The sequence below is a fragment of the Cherax quadricarinatus genome, chromosome 10, assembly GCF_038502225.1.
Source record: "Cherax quadricarinatus isolate ZL_2023a chromosome 10, ASM3850222v1, whole genome shotgun sequence".
Taxonomy (NCBI): Eukaryota; Metazoa; Arthropoda; class Malacostraca; order Decapoda; family Parastacidae; genus Cherax; species Cherax quadricarinatus.
In genome coordinates this window covers 32197495-32218685 of record NC_091301.1, presented here as the reverse complement: position 1 = coordinate 32218685, position 21191 = coordinate 32197495, and the positions used below count along the sequence as shown (strand labels likewise).

The following is a 21191-nucleotide window of genomic DNA, read 5'->3' as shown; positions in this document are numbered from 1 at the left end:
CATCGTTACCTTCATGGAAGGAGGATTGGGGGGGCAGTGCCTTGATTCCAGTTATAGCCTTTGATCCAAGATATTAGAAGTACCTCACCTTTGGATCAAACTTCATTATCGGTGCTGTATGACCCTTACAGGTCATTGACATACATTAATAATAATTCTGACCTATTTTACAACTCATTCCCCAGACATTGTACATCTTGTACAGGCTTAGCATTTCCCCATAAATATGATGATAATAATGTGCCTGTCTTTCCTAAATGTGCCTCCTGCTTTTAATACTGTGTTGATATTCCATAAAAAAGTACTGTATAATCAAAAGGAGCATTTTGTGTAATTTATGGCTAAATGACCCTTATGGACTTAATGATTATACTGGTAGTAAGCCCAGTGGGATAGAAATTAGTTATATTGTGAGTTGCCAGGTTTAGACTGTGTATTAGCCTGGTTTAGCCTGGTGGCTAAAGCTCCCGCTTCACACACGGAGGGCCCGGGTTCGATTCCCGGCGGGTGGAAACATTTCGACACGTTTCCTTACACCTACTGTCCTGTTCACCTAGCAGCAAATAGGTACCTGGGTGTTAGTCGACTGGTGTGGGTCGCATCCTGGGGGACAAGATTAAGGACCCCAATGGAAATAAGTTAGACAGTCCTCGATGACGCACTGGCTTTCTTGGGTTATCCTGGGTGGCTAACCCTCCGGGGTTAAAAATCCGAACGAAATCTTATCTATCTTATCTCTTATAATGTGTCAGATTGTTAGTACCACTAATTATATTGCATATTTGCTGTCAGACTGTGTTAGTATCATTAATTACAATGTGTGTTTACAGGGTCAGGCTATATTAACATCACCAGTTATACTTTTTTTAAAGGGCCAGACAGTGCGTTCTCTGTCTTCTGGTAAAAGAGAAGGTGGTGACTTTGTGGTGTGTGTTGTGTCACCCCGTGGTGAGTGGATCTTCTGTGTCGGTGAAGATCATGTTTTGTACTGCTTCTCTACGTCCACTGGAAAGCTAGAGAGAACACTTAATGTAAGTATTAATGCATTGGTAAGGCCCTTCTCTTGTACACCAGTGGATACTGGAGGTGACACTTAATGTAGATACTGTACTGTATTAATACATTGATGAAGTTTATCATGTGGTGGTAGTAGTAGTAGTAGTACTAGTAGTAGTAGTAGTAATAGTAGTATTAGTAGTAGTATTATATTAGTAGTAGTAGTATTGGAAGTAGTAATAGTAGTATTAGAAGTAGTAGTATTATTAGTAGTAGTAGTATTGATAGTATTAGAAGTAGTAGTAGTAGTACAGGTCCGCCATCACAAATCCGGCAATCAGTTATTCGGTTCCTTCAGTTATTCGGCACTAATTTTGGCTAGCATAATTTCAAATTTCCAGGGTCGCCACACCAACCTGCTGGTACTGTTTGGTGGCGCTACTTGCTGCACAAGTCATTCCAATTTCTTTTTCTCCATTTATTGTTTTAACTTGCTTACTTTTAGCCCTAGCCATGGTTCCAATGAATAAAAGAAATGCTTCTCATTATGTAAAGCACCTACACAGTACATTATCCATTAAAGATAAGGTGGCTTTGAAGCCACTGTTGGTTGCCATGAACTCAGTCTCATGAAGCAGGAGAATATGCTTTATTATTATGTTAATATCAACATAATATTTACATTGAAGCATATATGTGAACAGTATTTAGATAAAGGTAGGAAAGTTTTTATTGCATTTATGGATTTAGAAAAGGCATATAATAGAGTGGATAGAGGAGCAATGTGGCAGATGTTGCAAGTATATGGAATAGGTGGTAAGTTACTAAATGCTGTAAAGAGCTTTTATGAGGATAGTGAGGCTCAGGTTAGGGTGTGTAGAAGAGAGGGAGAATACTTCCCAGTAAAAGTAGGTCTTAGACAGGGATGTGTAATGTCACCATGGTTGTTTAATATATTTATAGATGGGGTTGTAAAAGAAGTAAATGCTAGGGTGTTCAGGAGAGGGGTGGGATTAAATTATGGGGAATCAAATTCAAAATGGGAATTGACACAGTTACTTTTTGCTGATGATACTGTGCTTATGGGAGATTCTAAAGAAAAATTGCAAAGGTTAGTGGATGAGTTTGAGAATGTGTGTAAAGGTAGAAAGTTGAAAGTGAACATAGAAAAGAGTAAGGTGATGAGGGTATCAAATGATTTAGATAAAGAAAAATTGGATATCAAATTGGGGAGGAGGAGTATGGAAGAAGTGAATGTTTTCAGATACTTAGGAGTTGACGTGTCGGCAGATGGATTTATGAAGGATGAGGTTAATCATAGAATTGATGAGGGAAAAAAGGTGAGTGGTGCGTTGAGGTATATGTGGAGTCAAAAAACGTTATCTATGGAGGCAAAGAAGGGAATGTATGAAAGTATAGTAGTACCAACACTCTTATATGGATGTGAAGCTTGGGTGGTAAATGCAGCAGCGAGGAGACGGTTGGAGGCAGTGGAGATGTCCTGTCTAAGGGCAATGTGTGGTGTAAATATTATGCAGAAAATTCGGAGTGTGGAAATTAGGAGAAGGTGTGGAGTTAATAAAAGCATTAGTCAGAGGGCAGAAGAGGGGTTGTTGAGGTGGTTTGGTCATTTAGAGAGAATGGATCAAAGTAGAATGACATGGAAAGCATATAAATCTATAGGGGAAGGAAAGAGGTGTAGGGGTCGTCCTCGAAAGGGTTGGAAAGAGGGGGTAAAGGAGGTTTTGTGGGTGAGGGGCTTGGACTTCCAGCAAGCGTGCATGAGCGTGTTAGATAGGAGTGAATGGAGACGAATGATACTTGGGACCTGACGATCTGTTGGAGTGTGAGCAGGGTAATATTTAGTGAAGGGATTCAGGGAAACCGGTTATTTTCATATAGTCGGACTTGAGTCCTGGAAATGGGAAGTACAATGCCTACACTTTAAAGGAGGGGTTTGGGATATTGGCAGTTTGGAGGGATATGTTGTGTATCTCTATACGTATATGCTTCTAAGCTGTTGTATTCTGAGCACCTCTGCAAAAGCAGTGATAATGTGTGAGTGTGGTGAAAGTGTTGAATGATGATGAAAGTATTTTCTTTTTGGGGATTTTCTTTCTTTTTTTTTGGGTCACCCTGCCTCGGTGGGAGACGGCCGACTTGTTGAAAAAAAAAAAAAAAAAAATCAACACTATAGCTTATTTGCCTATCACAATTGATCTAATATGACATAAGAAACAATATAAATAACATAAAACATGTTAAATACTCCATACACAAATAACCCGCACATAAAAGAGAGAAGCTTACGACGTAAGCTTCTCTCTTTTATGTGCGGGTTATTTGTGTATCGTTCCAGTCATGGTATTGTGCCTTTTTTTGTTATTAAATACTCCAGAATGAATAATATTTGGCATAACACCGAGCAGTTTGACGGAGGTATGAAGAGGATATGGTATACAAGTACCATTCTCCTATCCCTGTCTTGGTGGCTTATATTAGAGAAAACGGAGTGTAGCACAGGGCTAACTGTGATATACACTCGTACTGCACCATAAACCTGAAACAAAAAAGTTATTTTCTCTCTATAGATTATCACACACAGCAGCAAATTGACTGGAGCAATTTGACAGGAAATTTAGAGTCATGTGACTTTCTTGATACGATCCAGGATTGTTTTTTAAAACAGTTTGTGACAGAGCCAACTAGGGGAAATAACCTCCTTGACTTGGTTCTTGCCAGTAGGGAAACACTAATTAATAATCTTGAGGTTAATGATGAGCTCGGGGAAAGTGATCACAAATCACTCAGTTTTAATATATCATGGAATTCCCCTAATAATGCCAATCAAGTCTCCGTCCCTGACTTTCGCTTGGCTGATTTCATAGGACTGAAAAATTACTTAGGTGGGCTGAACTGGAATGACCTGACTTAGGGTCGGGTAGGTGGTGATGGTTGCCGATATGACGCTTTCCAGGGCATAGTTCTAGCTGCTCAGTTAAATTATGTTCCAAATAGGGAAATCAGATCAAACAAAAATGATCCTAAATGGATGAACAATAGATTAAAATATCTGATTGGTCAAAAGAGAGGCATATATAGGCAAATCAAAAGAGGAGAGGGGCAATTAAGAAATCAATATATTCAGTTAAAGAGAGAAATAAAAAAGGGAATTAGAAAAGCAAAAAGAGATTATGAGGTTAAAGTTGCAAGAGAATCGAAGACTAACCCAAAAGGATTCTTTCAGGTATACAGAAGTAAGATCAGGGACAAGATAGGGCCACTCAAAAGTTCCTCGAGTCAGCTCACTGACAGTGATAAGGAAATGTGTAGAATTTTTAACACATACTTCCTCTCAGTTTTTACACAGGAGGATACCAGCGATATTCCAGAAATGATAAATTATGTAGAACAGGACGATAATAAACTGTGCACGATTTGGGTCACAAGTGACATGGTCCTTAGGCAAATAGATAAATTAAAACCTAACAAATCCCCAGGCCCTGATGAACTGTATGCAAGGGTTCTAAAGGAATGTAAAGAGGAGCTTAGCAAACCTTTGGCTAATCTTTTCAACATATCACTACAAACTGGCATGGTGCCAGATAAGTGGAAAATAGCAAATGTGATACCTATTTTCAAAGCAGGTGACAGGTCCTTAGCTTCGAACTATAGACCAATAAGCCTAACCTCCATAGTGGGAAAATTTATGGAGTCAATAATTGCTGAGGCAGTTTGTAGCCACCTTGAAAAGCATAAATTAATCAACGAATCTCAGCATGGTTTTACAAAGGAATTATGAATTCCTTTGTGAATTTATTAACTTTATTCACTAAGGTATTTGAGGAGGTAGATCATGGTAATGAATATGATATTGTGTATATGGACTTCAGTAAGGCTTTTGACAGGGTCCCACATCAGAGACTATTGAGGAAAATTAAGGTACATGGAATAGGAGAAATTTTTTCCTGGATAGAGGCATGGTTGACAAATAGGCAGCAGAGAGTTTGCATAAATGGGGAGAAATCAGAGTGGGGAAGTGTCACGAGCGGTGTTCCACAGGGGTCAGTGTTGGGCCCCCTGCTGTTCACAATCTACATAAACGACATAGATGAGGGCATAAAGAAACGACATAGATGAGGGCATAAAGAGCGACATCAGCAAGTTTGCCGATGACACCAAAATAGGCCGTCGAATTCATTCTGACAAGGACATTAGAGCACTCCAGGAAGATTTGAATAGACTGATGCAGTGGTCGGAGAAGTGGCAGATGCAGTTTAATATAGACAAATGCAAAGTTCTAAATGTTGGACAGGACAATAACCATGCCACATATAAACTAAATAATGTAGATCTTAATATTACGGATTGCGAAAAAGATTTAGGAGTTCTGGTTAGCAGTAATCTGAAACCAAGACAACAGTGCATAAGTGTTCGCAATAAAGCTAATAGAATCCTTGGCTTCATATCAAGAAGCATAAATAATAGGAGTCCTCAGGTTGTTCTTCAACTCTATACATCCTTGGTTAGGCCTCATTTAGATTATGCTGCACAGTTTTGGTCACCGTATTACAGAATGGATATAAATGCTCTGGAAAATGTACAAAGGAGGATGACAAAGTTGATCCCATGTATCAGAAACCTTCCCTATGAGGATAGACTAAGGGCCCTGAATCTGCACTCTCTAGAAAGACGTAGAATTAGGGGGGATATGATTGAGGTGTATAAATGGAAGACAGGAATAAATAAAGGGGATGTAAATAGTGTGCTGAAAATATCTAGCCTAGACAGGACTCGCAGCAATGGTTTCAAGTTGGAAAAATTCAGATTCAGGAAGGATATAGGAAAGTACTGGTTTGGCAATAGAGTTGTGGATGAGTGGAACAAACTCCCAAGTACAGTGATTGAGGCCAGAACATTGTGTAGCTTTAAAAATAGGTTGGATAAATACATGAGTGGATGTGGGTGGGTGTGAGTTGGACCTGATAGCTTGTGCTACCAGGTCGGTTGCCGTGTTCCTCCCTTAAGTCAATGTGACCTGACCTGACTGGGTTGGGTGCATTGGCTTAAGCCGGTAGGAGACTTGGACCTGCCTCGCATGGGCCAGTAGGCCTGCTGCAGTGTTCCTTCGTTCTTATGTTCTTATATGTGTAAAGAACCTAGGATAACCCAAAAAAAAGTCAATGTGGCTTATTTTTAGTACCTGGCTTGGGTTAGCCATATATGATTTTTGGTAAATATTCGATTCCCAGCCAGGGTAGAAACATTAGGCTTGTTTCTTTACACCTGTTGTCTATGTTTACCCATCAGTAAATGGGTACCTAGGTGTTAGTCGACTGGTGTGGGTGTTATCCTGGGACACTGACCTAATTTTCTTGAAATACTCTGCATAACAAGCGGCTTTCTATATAGTAGTATGTCACTGATGTCAGCTAGGCCTGTAAACCTTGTACATGTACGTGTAGTAAATAAAGATATTATTATTATTATATTATTTTCTCAGTTGTTTGTTGGGTTATCTTATTCAAACTTGGACAATGTATGATGGAAAGATATTTCTTCACGTACACCAAAAATGAAAGAAATCAGACCATAAATAGCGGAGTTCACTTCTCAACCATTAGCAGCCGCTTAGCGTTATTTTTTTGTATGGTTGTTATGGTTATCTCATTTTTTCGGTCTCATTTGATAGAATGAAACATATATTACAGAAATAGATATGATTTTGATTGCTTTCATGATGAAAAGTACCTTGAAATTGCACTCACAGTAGTGAAAAATGTTCTATTCTTTAGCGAAGCTCAAGAGTAAACAAATGACGTCACCGTCCAATACCTGTCCGCCTGCCAGTCTAAATTCCAGTACGGAGTCAAGAATGGCTTGACATTATTTGTACAATTATTACAATAATGCAGCAGTCTGCATAACAGTAAACCTTCTATTTTTTTGTGAATAAAAATTCCAAATGAAAAGCAAGAGTAATATAAGAGGGGCCTGTTGCCGTGACTGACGAACAGAGAAAATGTTATTTTAGTGCCAGGAATGTCTACATTGTTTATTCTGGATCCTATTTTGAAATTGGCATCGGCCAAATTGCCAATTTCTGACCACTTTATTGGGTAGTTGAAATAAGTGACTGGGCGGTTTCTTGTACTCAGTCGACAGACTAGAAGTAAGTAAATAAGTAAGTTTATTCAGGTATACACAAATACAGTTACATAGATTATCATACATAGCAGTGTATGTATAGAGAACCTAGGATAACCCAGAAAAGTCAGACAAAGTGACTTATTTCCAGTACCTGGCTTGGGCTTGCCATATATGATTTTTGGTAAATATTTTTTTTTCTCGGTTGTTTGTTGGGCTATCTCATTGAAACTTGGGTAGTGTATGATGGAAAGATGCTTCTTAACGTACAACAAAAATAAAAAAGACGGACAATAAATAAGGGAGTTAACTTCTCGGCCATTAGCCGCCTCTTTGCAGTATATTTTCGTATGGTTTTTATGGTTGTATTCTCATTTTTTTGGACTCATTTGATAGAATGGAAGATATATTACAGAAATAGACATGATTTTGATTGCTTTCATGACGAAAAGCACTTTGAAATTGAGCTCAAAGTAGCGGAAATGTTCAATTTTTGCCGATGTTCAATGAACTGTGTAAGTCAAGTTGGTTAATTTTATTAAGTGTATTCTAACCTAACCACTCTGTAGTCCAGTAAACTTAGTAATCCTTCACACTACAGGTCCCAGTGATGCCGGATTTGTGATGGAGGACCTGTAGCAGTATTAGAAGTTGTAGTAGTAGTAGTAATAGTAGTATTAGTAGTAGTAGTACGTATTAGTAGTAGTATTAGTATTACTAATGGTAGTAGGTTGGTAGACAGCAACCACCCAGGGAGGTACTACCGTCCTGCCAAGTGAGTGTAAAACGAAAGCCTGTAATTGTTTTACATGATGGTAGGAATGCTGGTGTCCTTTTTTCTGTCTCATAAACATGCAAGATTTCAGGTATGTCTTGCTACTTCTAATTACACTTAGGTCACACTACACATACATGTACAAGCGTATATATACACACATATCCCTCTGGGTTTTCTGCTATTTTCTTTCTAGTTCTTGTTTAATTCCTCTTATCTCCATGGGGAAGTGGAACAGAATTCTTCCTCCGTAAGCCATGCGTGTTGTAAGAGGCGACTAAAATGCCGGGAGCAAGGGGTTAGTAACCCCTTCTCCTGTATAAATTACTAAATTTAAAAAAGAGAAACTTTTGTTTTTCTTTTTGGGCCACCCTGCCTTGGTGGGATACGGCCGGTTTGTTGAAAAAAAAAAATTAGTATTACTGTTATTATTAGCAGTAGTAGTAGTATTAGTAGGTATTATTATTAGCAGTAGTAGTATTAGTAGTACAGTAATATTGTCCTGTCATACACGAGTGAAATGGAAACCTATCAAATGTTTTACATTTTAACAGGATTGCTAGTACAGTGGACCCCCGGTTAACGATATTTTTTCATTCCAGAAGTATGTTCAGGTGCCAGTACTGACCGAATTTGTTCCCATAAGGAATATTGTGAAGTAGATTAGTCCATTTCAGACCCCCAAACATACATGTACAAACGCACTTACATAAATACACTTACATAATTGGTCGCATTGGGAGGTGATCGTTAAGCGGGGGTCCACTGTATTTTCTTTCTCTCGTGAACATTTCAGATGACAGGTAAATCTTACAAACTTCTATTTACATTCATTAAGTCTTTTCTTCACCATGGAGAAATGGAACAGAATTCTTCCCCTGTAGCTGTGCATGCCATAAAAGGCAACTAAAATGCTGGGAGCTACTAACCCCTTCTCATGTATACATTATTAAATTTACAAAGAGAAATTTGTGTTTCTTTTTAAGTCACCCTGCCTTGGTGGGATACGACCGTTTTATTGAAAAAAAAGAAAGGTCTTTTCTCTGTTTCATTAACTTGTAAGATGACAAGCAAATCTTGTAAATTTGTACTTACCTGTTAACTGCCTCACTTAAATTTACAGAGGAGGACCTCTCTCTGACTGTAGTTAATTTATGCATAATTTCTATACCTCAAATTTGATGCCAGCTGACATTTTATGCTTCAGTTTTATTGCCTGACAAATAAACCACCACCACCATCTGGGGTACCAGACTAGTTACAGGTTATCATTTGACAAATATGTCTTGTTTACTGACAAATAAACCACCATTTCTTGAGTGCCTCTCAGCTAGCAAGGACTTGTTTCTATCTTTTCCTTTTAATTTTTCTGCCTTATTCAGTTTTTCAATTGTGGACACCACTAATGCATGTAACAGTTTTGGGATAATGTATGTTGAGAACAGGTTCTTTTTATTTTAGCATTTCTCCACCTACATATCTGAAAGCTGTTTTAAATATGCTAATGTAGCATATGGATTTCTTGCTGTTTTTTAAATGTGATGGTCTGAGACCGGGATGCAGGGACAATGATCAAAAGAACTATTAACAGATGTATAACAGATAAAGTGGGTACTCAAGTTACATCCACACTTACACTTCCTGAGCTACACACATTCACATTTACAAATGCACCAAGTTACCCATATCCACATTTACAAATAAACCAGTTTATAACCATCCATACTTACAAATACTACACATTAAAAACAGTCACTTACATATCAAATTTACCTAGAGTCTACCTGGAAGGTATTCTGGGGATCAGTGCCCCTGTGGCCCAGTCCACAACTAGGCCTCTCGGTGGATCAGGGCCTGATCAACCAAGCTGTTACTTCTGGCTGCACGTAGTCCAACATACGAACCACAGCCTGGCTGATCCGGCACTGACTTTAAATATCTGTCCAGCTCCCTCTTGAAAGCAGCCAGGGGTCTATTGGTAATTCCCCTTATGGCTGGTGGGAGGCTATTGAACAGTCTTAGGCCCCAGACACTTACTGTGTTTTCTCTTAGTATACCAATGGCACCCCTACTTTTCATTGGGAGTATTTTGTACCGCCTGCCCAGTCTTTTGCTTTCGTAGGGAGTGATTTTAGTGTGCAGATTAGGGACCATTCCTTCTAGGATTTTCCAGGTGTAGATTATAATATATCTCTCTCACATGCATTCCAGCGAGTACTAGTCAAGTGCTTCCAAGCGTTCCCAGTAGTTAAGGTGATTGACAGAACTTACAAGTGCAGTAAAGGTTCTCTGTACATTATCTAGATATGCAGTTTCACCTGCTTTGAATAGAGATGTTCATGTACAGCAGTATTCCATTCTAGAGAGAACAAGTGATTTAAAAAGGATCATCATTGGTTTGGCATCTCTTGTTTTGAATGTTCTCTTTATCCATCCTATCATTTTCTTTGCAGTTGTGATTGTGGCACTGTTGTGATCCTTCACAGTGAGATCCTCAGACATTACCACTCCTGGGTCCCTCACATTATTTTTTTGCTTTGCTGTATGATTAGAGTTTGTAGTAGTACTCAGTTCTAATTATTATCTCCTCCAGTTTTCCATATCGGAGTACGTACTTGGAATTTGTCGTCATTGAACATCATATTGTGTTCTGTTGCCCATTGGAAAACTTGGTTTATATCTTCTTGGAGGTTAACTGGGTCCTCAATAGATGACAGTCTCATGCAGATCCTAATACTGTCTGCAAAGGATGACATGGTGCTGTGGATTACATCTCTGTCTATGTCTGATATGAGGATGAGGAAGAGGATGGGGGCAAGTACTGTGCCTTGTGGAACAGAAATTTTCTTTATGGCAGCTTCTGATTTAACTCTTTTTACCACTACTCTTTGTGTTCATTTGGTTAGAAAGTTGAAGATTCATCTCTCCACTTTGCCAGTTATCCCTTTAGCATGCATTTTGTATGCTATTACACTATGATCACACTTGTCAAAGGCTTTTGCAAAGTCTGTGTATATTACATCCACATTCAGTTTTTCTACCGGTGCATTCAAGACCATATCATAATGATTCAATAGTTGCGAGAGGCACGATCGACCCACTCTGAACTCATGTTGCCCTGGATTGTACAGATTTTGGGACTCCAAGTGGTTTGCAATCATGTTTCTTAATACTATTTCTAAGATATTTATGATGTGGGACGTTATAGTTCTATAGTTCATAGCTAATGCTTTGCTGCCACCTTTATGGAGTGGGGCTATATCCGTTGTTTTTAGTGACTGGAATTTCACCTGTGTCTAAGCTCCATCTCCATAGTATACTTGGGGCATGCGAAAGGGGTTTCTTGTAGTTCTTAATGAACACAGAGTCCCATGAGTCTGAACCTGGGGCTGAGTACATGAGTATGTTGTCAATGGCTTTCTAAGTCTATTGCAGTTGGGGTTAATGTCAGAAATCTGGCATACATTAATGGAGTTTTGAGGTTCATTCTTGAAAAAATAATTTGGATTATTGATCTTTAGACCGATTAGTGCCTTGCTGAACACAGAGTCATATTGGGATTTCAGTAACTCACTCATTTCTTTGTTGTCATCTGTGTAAGTCCCATCTTGCATATGACAAGAAATATTTTGAATTTCTTTCAATTTCACTAATCCCTTTAAGCTCCTGTCTCTCCTGGATCCTGTATGAATTCATTAACTAAAGTTTGATACTTTCCACTTCCTTGGCCAGCACTTCCTTCTGTGTGTCAGATAATCTAGCGTTCTTGAGCAGCTCGGTGATTCTTCGTCGTTTTCCATAGAGGGAGTGTCTTTCTCTCTCCAGTTTTCTTCTTTCTTAGGGAAATATGCCTTGAACATACTTCAGCTGCCAGGAAGTTGATCCATTCAAGGCACTGGTTTGGATCCACGAATTACAAACATCCACACTTATAAATAACTTAAATTACACATTTTTTTTTTTTTTTTCAACAAGTCGGTCGTCTCCCACTGAGGCAGGGTGACCCAAAAAAGAAAGAAAATCCCCAAAAAGAAAATACTTTCATCATCATTCAACACTTTCACCACACTCACACATTATCACTGCTTTTGCAGAGGTGCTCAGAATACAACAGTTTAGAAGCATATACGTATAAAGATACACAACATATCCCTCCAAACTGCCAATATCCCAAGCCCCTCCTTTAAAGTGCAGGCATTGTACTTCCCATTTCCAGGACTCAAGTCCAACTATATGAAAATAACCAGTTTCCCTGAATCCCTTCACTAAATATTACCCTGCTCACACTCCAACAGATCGTCAGGTCCCAAGTATCATTCGTCTCCATTCACTCCTATCTAACACGCTCATGCACGCTTGCTGGAAGTCCAAGCCCCTCGCCCACAAAACCTCCTTTACCCCCTCTTTCCAACCCTTTTGAGGACGACCCCTACCCCTCTTTCCTTCCCTTATAGATTTATATGCTTTCCATGTCATTCTACTTTGATCCATTCTCTCTAAATTACACATACCTGCACTTATAAACATTACAAGTTTTAAGCACCCACACTTAAAAATATCCACATCTGCAAAAGAGTGGGGAAGGGGGTATGCACTTTAGAACCAGTTATATTTTTGACATCTTCTAAGCGAGCACTTAGGCATCAGCTAAATTTTCCACAGCTACAAAGGGGATACTCAGGAATCAGTTACATTTTTACAACAATCATTCCTTTGTTATGGACATGTACATGTGAAACAAAAGCATCTTTTGTGTTATTGTATTTTTATAGGAAAATAGGTTCCTTGTTAAAATCTTTCTTATTCTTTCAACAAATCGACTGTATCCCACTGAAGCTGGGTGGCCCCAAAAACAAAAACAAAAGTTTCTTTTTTTAACTTGAGTAATGTATACAGGAGAAGGGGTTACTAGCCCCTTGCTCCCAGCATGTTAGTCGCCTCTTACGACATGCATGGCTTATGGAGAAAGAATTCTGTTCCACTTCCTCATGGAGATAAGAGGAAATAAACAAGAACTAGAGCTAGTAAGAAAATAGAAGAAAACCCAGAGGGGTGTGTGTATATATACATGTATATGCTTGTACATGCATGTATATAAGTAGAAGTAGAAGTAGCAAGATGTGCCTGAAATCTTGCATGTTTATGAGACAGAAAATGATACCAGCAATCCTACCATCATGTAAAACAATTACAGGCTTTCATTTTCACTCACTTGGCAGGACGGTAATACCTCCCTGGGTGGCTGCTGTCTACCAACCTACTACCTAGGTTGTTAAAATCAACTGGTGTAAATTATATTTCATAAACACACAAATTAAAATTTTTTATGCAGTGTTTTCTCTAACAATGGTAAGGAGACACTTGACCTAATTCTTCTTTCTTTCAGCAAACCAGCTGTATCCCACTGAGGTTGACCTGATTATGATTTTTTTTTTTTTTTTTTTTTTTTTTTTTTAAAAGGTTTAATTTGTTAATTTTTTTCTAAGGTACACGAGCAGTCTGTGATTGGAATGACCCACCACCCTCATCAGAATCTGCTTGCTACATATAGTGAAGAAGGTCTTCTAAAGCTGTGGAAGCCATAATTACATTTTTCCAAGTCTCCCATTTGGACATTTTTTGACCACTGGAATCTACTGTCCACAGAGATGGTCTTAAATTATGAAAGTCATCATTGCATTTTCCTAGTCTCTTATATTCATTTTAATTAGTTAAATTGCTTGTGTTGATTTACTGAAATAATTTTATAAAGTGTCATAGCAGTTAACATTTGAATTAACTCAAAGAGAACACATTCACTGGCACTCACACTGTAGCTCTGTTCTCATAGCACATAAGAAATGATGTATTTTTAATTTTTGGTATAAGCAGGTTTCTCACTAATGGTACTGAATATTGATATTTGATGAGGTCTAGCTACGTAGAAAAGAAGTAAGAATGCTTCAGTTGAAAACACAGTACTGTACTGTATTTGTTGAGATAAAGAACATTATCTATGGAGGAAAAGAAGGAAATGTACGAGAGTGTAGTGGTACCCACACTCTTATATGGATTTGAAGTATGGGTTGTGAATGTTGCAGCAAGGAGGAGGCTGGAGGCAGTGGAGCTGTCTATGTCTAAGGGCAATTTGTAAAAAATATTATGCAGATAATTCTTTCTTTCAACACACCAGCCGTATCCCACCGAGGCGGGGTGGCCCAAAAGGAAAAATGAAAGTTTCTCCTTTTACATTTAGTAATATATACAGGAGAAGAGGTTACTAGCCCCTTGCTCCCGGCATTTTAGTCGCCTCTTACAACACGCATGGCTTACGGAGGAAGAATTCTGTTCCACTTCCCCATGGAGGTAAGAGGAAATAAACAAGAACTAGAACTAGAAAGAAAATAGAAGAAAATCCAGGGTGGTGTGTATATATATGTTTGTACATGTATGTGTAGTGTAACCTAAGTGTAAGTAGAAGTAGCAAGACGTACCTGAAATCTTGCACATGTATGAGACAGAATAAAAAGACACCAGCAATCCTACCATCATGTAAAGCAATTACAGGCTTCTGTTTTACACTCACTTGGCAGGACGGTAGTACCTCCCTGGGCGGTTGCTCTTTTTTTTTTTTTTTTCCGCCGGTACTCTGCCGGCCCGGGTCTTTTCCAAGAGTCGTGACCCGGCCTTGGCTCCCTATCTGGGGAGTATCTCGAGACCTAAGTCTCCCATGGGAGGAGGTACAAGTACTCCCTCATCTTTGGGACCAACTGTCCCCAGGCCTAGCCACAGTCCCCGCCCTCACGGGGCTCATAGGGAGAAGCTAGGCCTCTGGTCTGCCATCTGCCCCGCCCCAAAGGGGCTTGTGGGGATGGCAGTCTTGTGAGCTGTAGGTGGTAGCAAGCTCAGGTCTTGTTCCACAAAAAAAGGCTGTCTACCAACCTACTACCTAGAGCAGATAATTCATATTGTGTAAATTAGGAGGAGGTGTGGAATTACTAAAAGCATTGAGGAAATGGTATTGTGATACTGACAAGATGTGGAAAAAGACACTTATGTACAGCTCAGGATGCTAATAAGTGTCCTGAACTGTACATAAGTGTCTTTTTCCACACTAAAAGCATTCTTCAGAGAGCTGAGGAGGGGTGGAGCAAAACAGGATGACTTGGAACATGTATAAATCTGTAGTGGAGGGGAGGGGTAGGAGTCATCATAGGAAAGGATGGAGGGAGGGAGTAAAAGAGGTTGTCTGTGCAAGGGGTTTGGACATAAGCAGACGTATGTGAGCATGTTAGATAGGAGTGAGTGGAGACGAATGGTTTTTGGGACTTGATGAGCTGTTTGGTGTGTGAACAGAGTAATATTTTGTGAAGGGATTCAGAGAAAACGGTTAGCTTTACTCAAATTCTGGAGGTGAGAAGTATAATACCTGCACTTTAAAGGAGGGGTTTGGGATATTTGCTGTTTATAGTGACCTCTAAACTCTCATATCTGTGCAACTCTGCAAAGACAGTGATAGTGTGAATGATGATGAAAGTGTTTCTGTTTTTTTAGGTCACCCTGCCTCAGTGGAGAAGGCCAGCATACTAAAAAAAAAATTATTTAGGGAAAGAACTTTAAATGTTGATAATTAACCCACAAGCAATCAGTCAGTCAGTATATATTTCCACATTGTACAAACCATGTATCAAGTTGGATGGCATTACATCAGTCATGTGGAAAGCCCCTTAGTTATACAGAGCATTTTGTGCAAGCTTAAACCTAACTTCTAGAAGAACCAGAGTGTTTTAAAAATATGTACATGTACAAGATGTAAATGATATTCACAATAAAAGAGATTAAATGTACAGTCAAACCTAGGTTTTCATATGTTTTCATAGTTTGTATGTAAAACTATAGTTATTCTCTATAAAATGTATATTTTGTTAATATTTTTTGGGTGTAATGGATTAATTGGATTTACATTATTTCTTATGGGAAATATTGCTTCAGTTTTCGTAAGATTTGGGTTTTCGTCAGACTTTTTCGAATGGATTAATCACGAAAACCAAGGTTCCACTGTATATGAATTAAATGCATATGAAGCAGATGAAATCATAGCAAGGTACATGGTAATAAAAACCTTAGATTATACTTAATTAAAATTATTCAGTTAATCAAAAAAAAAAATTCTAATAAAAATTACAATATAGGTGAAACTAGTAACGTGAATTATTTAAAAATTTTATGAAATAGTACTTTACATATATGTAACAAGACATTAATGATCTTTCAACGAACCGGCCGTATCCCACCAAGGCAGAGTGGACCAAAAGGAAAAATGAAAGTTTCTCCTTTTAAATTTAATAATATATACAGGAGAAGGGGTTACTAGCCCATTGCTCCCGGCATTTTAGTCGCCTCTTATGACACACATGGCTGATGGGGGAAGAATTCTGTTCCACTTCCCACTGGAGATAAGTGAAAATAAACAAGAATAAGAACTACTATGAAAATAGAAGAAAAACCAGAAGGATGTGTATATATATGCTTGTACATGCATGTGTAGTGTGACCTAAAATGTAACTAGAAGTAGCAAGATGTACCTGAAACCTTACTTTTTTTTTTTTTTTCAACAAACCGGCCATATCCCACCAAGGCAGGGTGGCTCAAAAAGGAAAATGAAAGTTTCTCTTTTTAAATTTAGTAATTTATACAAGAGAAGGGGTTACTGACCCCTTGCCCCCGGCATTTTAGTCGCCTCTTACAACACGCATGACTTGCAGAGGAAGAATTCTGTTCCACTTCCCCATGGAGATAAGAGGAAATAAACAAGAACAAGAACTAGAAAGAAAATAGCAGAAAACCCAGAGGGTTGTGTATATGTATGTGTAGTGTGACCTAAGTGTAAGTAGAAGTAGCAAGACGTACCTGAAATCTTGCTTGTTTATGAGACAGAAAAAGGACACCAGCAATCCTACCATCATGTAAAACAATTACAGGTTTCTGTTTCACACTCATTTGGCAGGATGGTAGTACCTCCCTGGGTGGTTGCTGTCTACCAACCTACTACCTCCAACATTAATGATATTCAAAGTAAAATCAATTTAATGAGAATGACCCAGAAGTGTATGCTGCATATAAAATCATAGCAAAGTACACGAGAATAAGAATACTTAGTTTATATGGGTTGACCATTACTAATCCAGCGTCATCGGGACCTGCAGGGTGCTGGATTAGTGATTTTACCAGATTACAGAGTGGTTAGGATAGAATACACGTAACCCAACTGCGATATTTACGCATCAACGATTTCACCAAATTTATGCCCTATATTTAGCCCATTCCATTGTTCCAGTCTACCAAACTCAGCTATTTCACTAGTATTCCTTCTGTGGACAGAGTATAAGAAACTGCCCATTTACCTATTTCAGCTACCTAATAAAGTGCTCAGAAATCGGTAATTTGGCTAATTTCACACAAATTTCAAGAGATGCCAATTTCAAAATAGGGTCCAGCATAAACAATGCAGACATTCCTGGCACTAAAAAATTTTCTCTGTTCATTAGTCACTTTCCATTTTGAATTTTTATTCACACAAAAAATAGATTTACTGTTATGTAGACAACTGCATTATTAATGTAATAATTGTATAAATAATGTCAACCCATTTGTGACTGCATATCAGACCTGCCAGTTGGACACATATTGGACAGTGACATTTGTTTACTCTTGAACATCTGCTACTTTGAGCTCAATTTCAAGGTACTTTCCATCATGAAAGAGTCAAAATCATAACTATTTTTGTAATATATCTTCCATTCTATGAAATGAGATAAAAAAATTGAGAATATAGCCATAAAAAAACATACAAAAATACACCACAAAGTTGCTGTTTTACACCAAAAACATGGTCACAGTTTTTTTTTTCTCTCATTATGCACTGAGTGCTGCAGGACTTGTTTTATATAGTGAACACTTACCACACAGATCTATTCTCTCATATGTAGGCCCGAATTTACCGGTCACAGCTTATCTGAGTGAGCTGAGCTCATGGGGACAGACATTGGCTTCAAAGCCACCTCATCTTTTATGGACAATGCACGGTGTATGTGCTTTACACAACAAGAAGCATTTTTTTTATTCGTTGGAACCATGACAAGGGCTAAAAGTGAACGGGAGAAAAAGAAATTGGAATGACTTGTGCAGCAAGTAGCGAAAAGTTGACGTGGCAACCCTGGAAATTTGAAATTATGCTAGCCGAAATTAGTGCCAGATTACTGATGGAACTGGACTACTGATTGCTGGATTAGTGATGGCCAACCTCTACTACATATATTAAACATATTCAGTAATTCAAAATAAAATTATGGTAAAAATTGCAATAAGGATGAAGCTGTTTAACTGAATTGATACACAATATGGTGAGTCATTACATGTGTATCTAATAATAAATGAGAGTTGAAGGAAGGGCAAAACAAGAACAGGAATAATATTGCATGAGAGACAGGGTTTCCGGATTTATTTGGCATAATAAATTGCCAGGATCACATTACAGTAAGGAGGTGCTTTTTAACAGTAGCTCTGAAGTGGTTGGCTGATAGGGAACCTCTGGAGTCTTAGGCAGAGAGTACCAGATTTTAGGTCCTTTTATGTACATTAAGTTCTTTGACACAAATTTGGCAATCTAGGTACAATTAACATGCTGGCAGTTTCATCTGCCTAAAGTCCCACTTGAAGACATTCCACTACTCAATTCTGTTAAATTCTTAGATATTTTGCTAATATGCCTTCCATTCCATCAATTGAACACAAGATACCAACCATTGAACAATGAGAGTTACCCTATAAAGTACACACAATTTGGTAATTTGGTCTTTTTTTTTTTTTTTTAAGAAATTCCAATTTATAAACAGAAGCCAAAATAAACACTACATTTCAGTAACTAAATCAAGCCATCCTCTGGATTTTTTAGCTACTGAAATCACCCATGGTCAGTAGTTTTACTTGAGCCCTGTGGGCACTTATAGCCATGTCAGCTATGATGTCAGTCATTGCATTGTTGTTGTCTTCATATTCTTGCCTCAGTCTCCTATTGTTAGGTGGTGGATTGTATAACACCAATTACTTGGGTCCTGCAGTCTTAACTCAGCCCACTATGAAATCTTGTGTGTCTCATCTGTGTATTTCTCATGCCTCTACAAAGCTCCACTGATTTCTGAGTAGCAGCACCACTTTTCTGCCTTCCTGTTTCCTCTGTTTTTCTTTCACTTGATATACAGATGGAAATGTGGCATTTGATATGTAGCTCAGTTTTCTCTCTGTGATAGCTATGATGTATGGAGTTACTTCAGCTATTCGTTCCTTCAGCTCGTCACTCATGTTTGTATACTATACTCTTAGCTTACTTTCTTTTACCATACATTGGTTTTTTGCTTTCTACTCCCTCTGCATGTTGCTCATCTGACAGATGTGTGGGAAGCAGGGTCTAGGTTAGTGTGCACATTACCACAGGGGATGGTCAGGGAAGGGGGAGTTAGAGGGAGAAATGGCAAAGGGTGAGGAACTGGTGTTAGTGTTGGTGCTGGTATGATGAGGGTGGCCCAGAGTTGATCCAGTATGGAAAGGGGGTTGGGGTTGTTTGTGGTGGAATGCTTTGGGATTGGGAATTCCCTCCTCATGGTTCTTTCTCTGCTGCTTACTCTCCATTTCCTCTCCATTGCAGACCTGTCCTGATCTAAGTATGCACAACTGTTGCATTGTGTAGTTTTCAGGCACACTTTCCGTTGTAGGACCCTGTCCCATTCTACATGGAACCTGAAGGTCACTTTGAGTGTTGTTTGCTTCAGGGGAACCTCCAGATTCTCCAAAATTTTGTCACCTGCCCAATCTCTCTCTCTCTCCAATGCACCGGATGATAGATATAGCCTAGTGTTACTCATCCTCCCATCTTCTGTATCATGGGCTTCCTTCAGCCTCAGAGGCCATAGATCACCAGTAACCTCCCTCTTTCTTCCTCATGTTGCCTCTCCCTCCAGGTTTCTGTCTTCACCATTTCACTGGCTGTCTTCTTTATCATTTCTTTAGCTTCTCTATTTTGAGATCGCATTTCTGCTAGCGACATTCCATCTCTATTTCCTCTGGTTCCTTCTGCACTCTCTCTCTCTCTCACTCCTAACATGTTTTTGCCCATGTTGTCTTCCCTCTCGTTTCTTCTATGGTATTTTCATCCTTAACATTTTCTCTCTTAACTTTAGAGCTCTTTCTTGTACCACAGTAGCCTTATTGATCTTTAATTTTTTCCCCTTGGTTTGTTACATATTAACAAAGTTTTCTTCTGAAGGGTAGCGAATGTCTCTTCAAACTCCTTTCTCAGAGTTCCTCCCACTATGGTCCCTTTCATTCTTTTTATTTTCTCCTCCAGCTTTAGGGCCCTATCCTCTGCCATTTTACCACTATTTGCTTGTTCAGTAGCCTCTTCCTCCCTATAGTGCATGCTCCTTCAGTGTCCCTTCTAAGGTCACTGAGCCTCCCTTTATATTCTTTCCTCAGTTGGTTTGACAGTCTTGCTACATCCAAGAATATATATCTTGGATATACTGATTCTTCACTTTGTCCTAGATCACATCAGAAAACCTAACATGAGCCAGTAGGCCTTCTGTGATAGTTTTCTTTATTACTATTTCCTTGCCTCTTCCTAGGTGGTAGGTTGGTAGACAGCAACTGCCCAGGGAGGTACTACCATCCTGCCAGGTGAGTGTGAAGTGGAAGCCTGTAATTGTCTTATTTGATGGTAGGATTGCTGGTGTCTTTTTTTTTTGTCTCTGAAACAAGCAAGATTTCAGGTACATCTTGTTACTCCTACTTACACTTAGGTCACACTACACATGCATGTACAAGCATATATATACATACCCCTCTGGGTTTTCTTCTATTTTCTTACTAGTTCTTGCTCTTGTTTATTTCCACTTATCTCCATGGAGAAGTGGAACAGAATTCTTCCTCCATAAGAGCCATGTGTGTCATAAGAGGTGACTAAAATGTCACAAGCAAGGGGCTATATTACTGAATTTAAAAAGAAAAACTTTCCTTTTTCTTCTTGGGCCTTCTTGCCTCGGTGGAATACAGCCGGTTTGTTGAAAGAAGAAGGCATCTTTTCTTGTACCTAGCCTATTCCACTTGTTTTACATATATTGCCTGCCCTGTTTACCTCACTTGCTGTATGCAATATAAAGTGTGTTTTGTGATGTGATCTCTGTGTACTTGATTAAAGCTCTTTTTGTGAAATACTGTACAATAAAGGTTTTCATAGATA

General features: G+C 38.8%; 1 long non-coding RNA gene across 1 annotated transcript; it reads left to right on the top strand.

Moving 5' to 3' along the window:
- Nucleotides 1–436: 436 nt before the first annotated feature.
- LOC138852506 (uncharacterized) lies at nt 437–21191 on the top strand. The gene is made up of 2 exons (XR_011391825.1): nt 437–1031; nt 13405–21191. It is a non-coding gene; the product is annotated as an uncharacterized lncRNA (long non-coding RNA).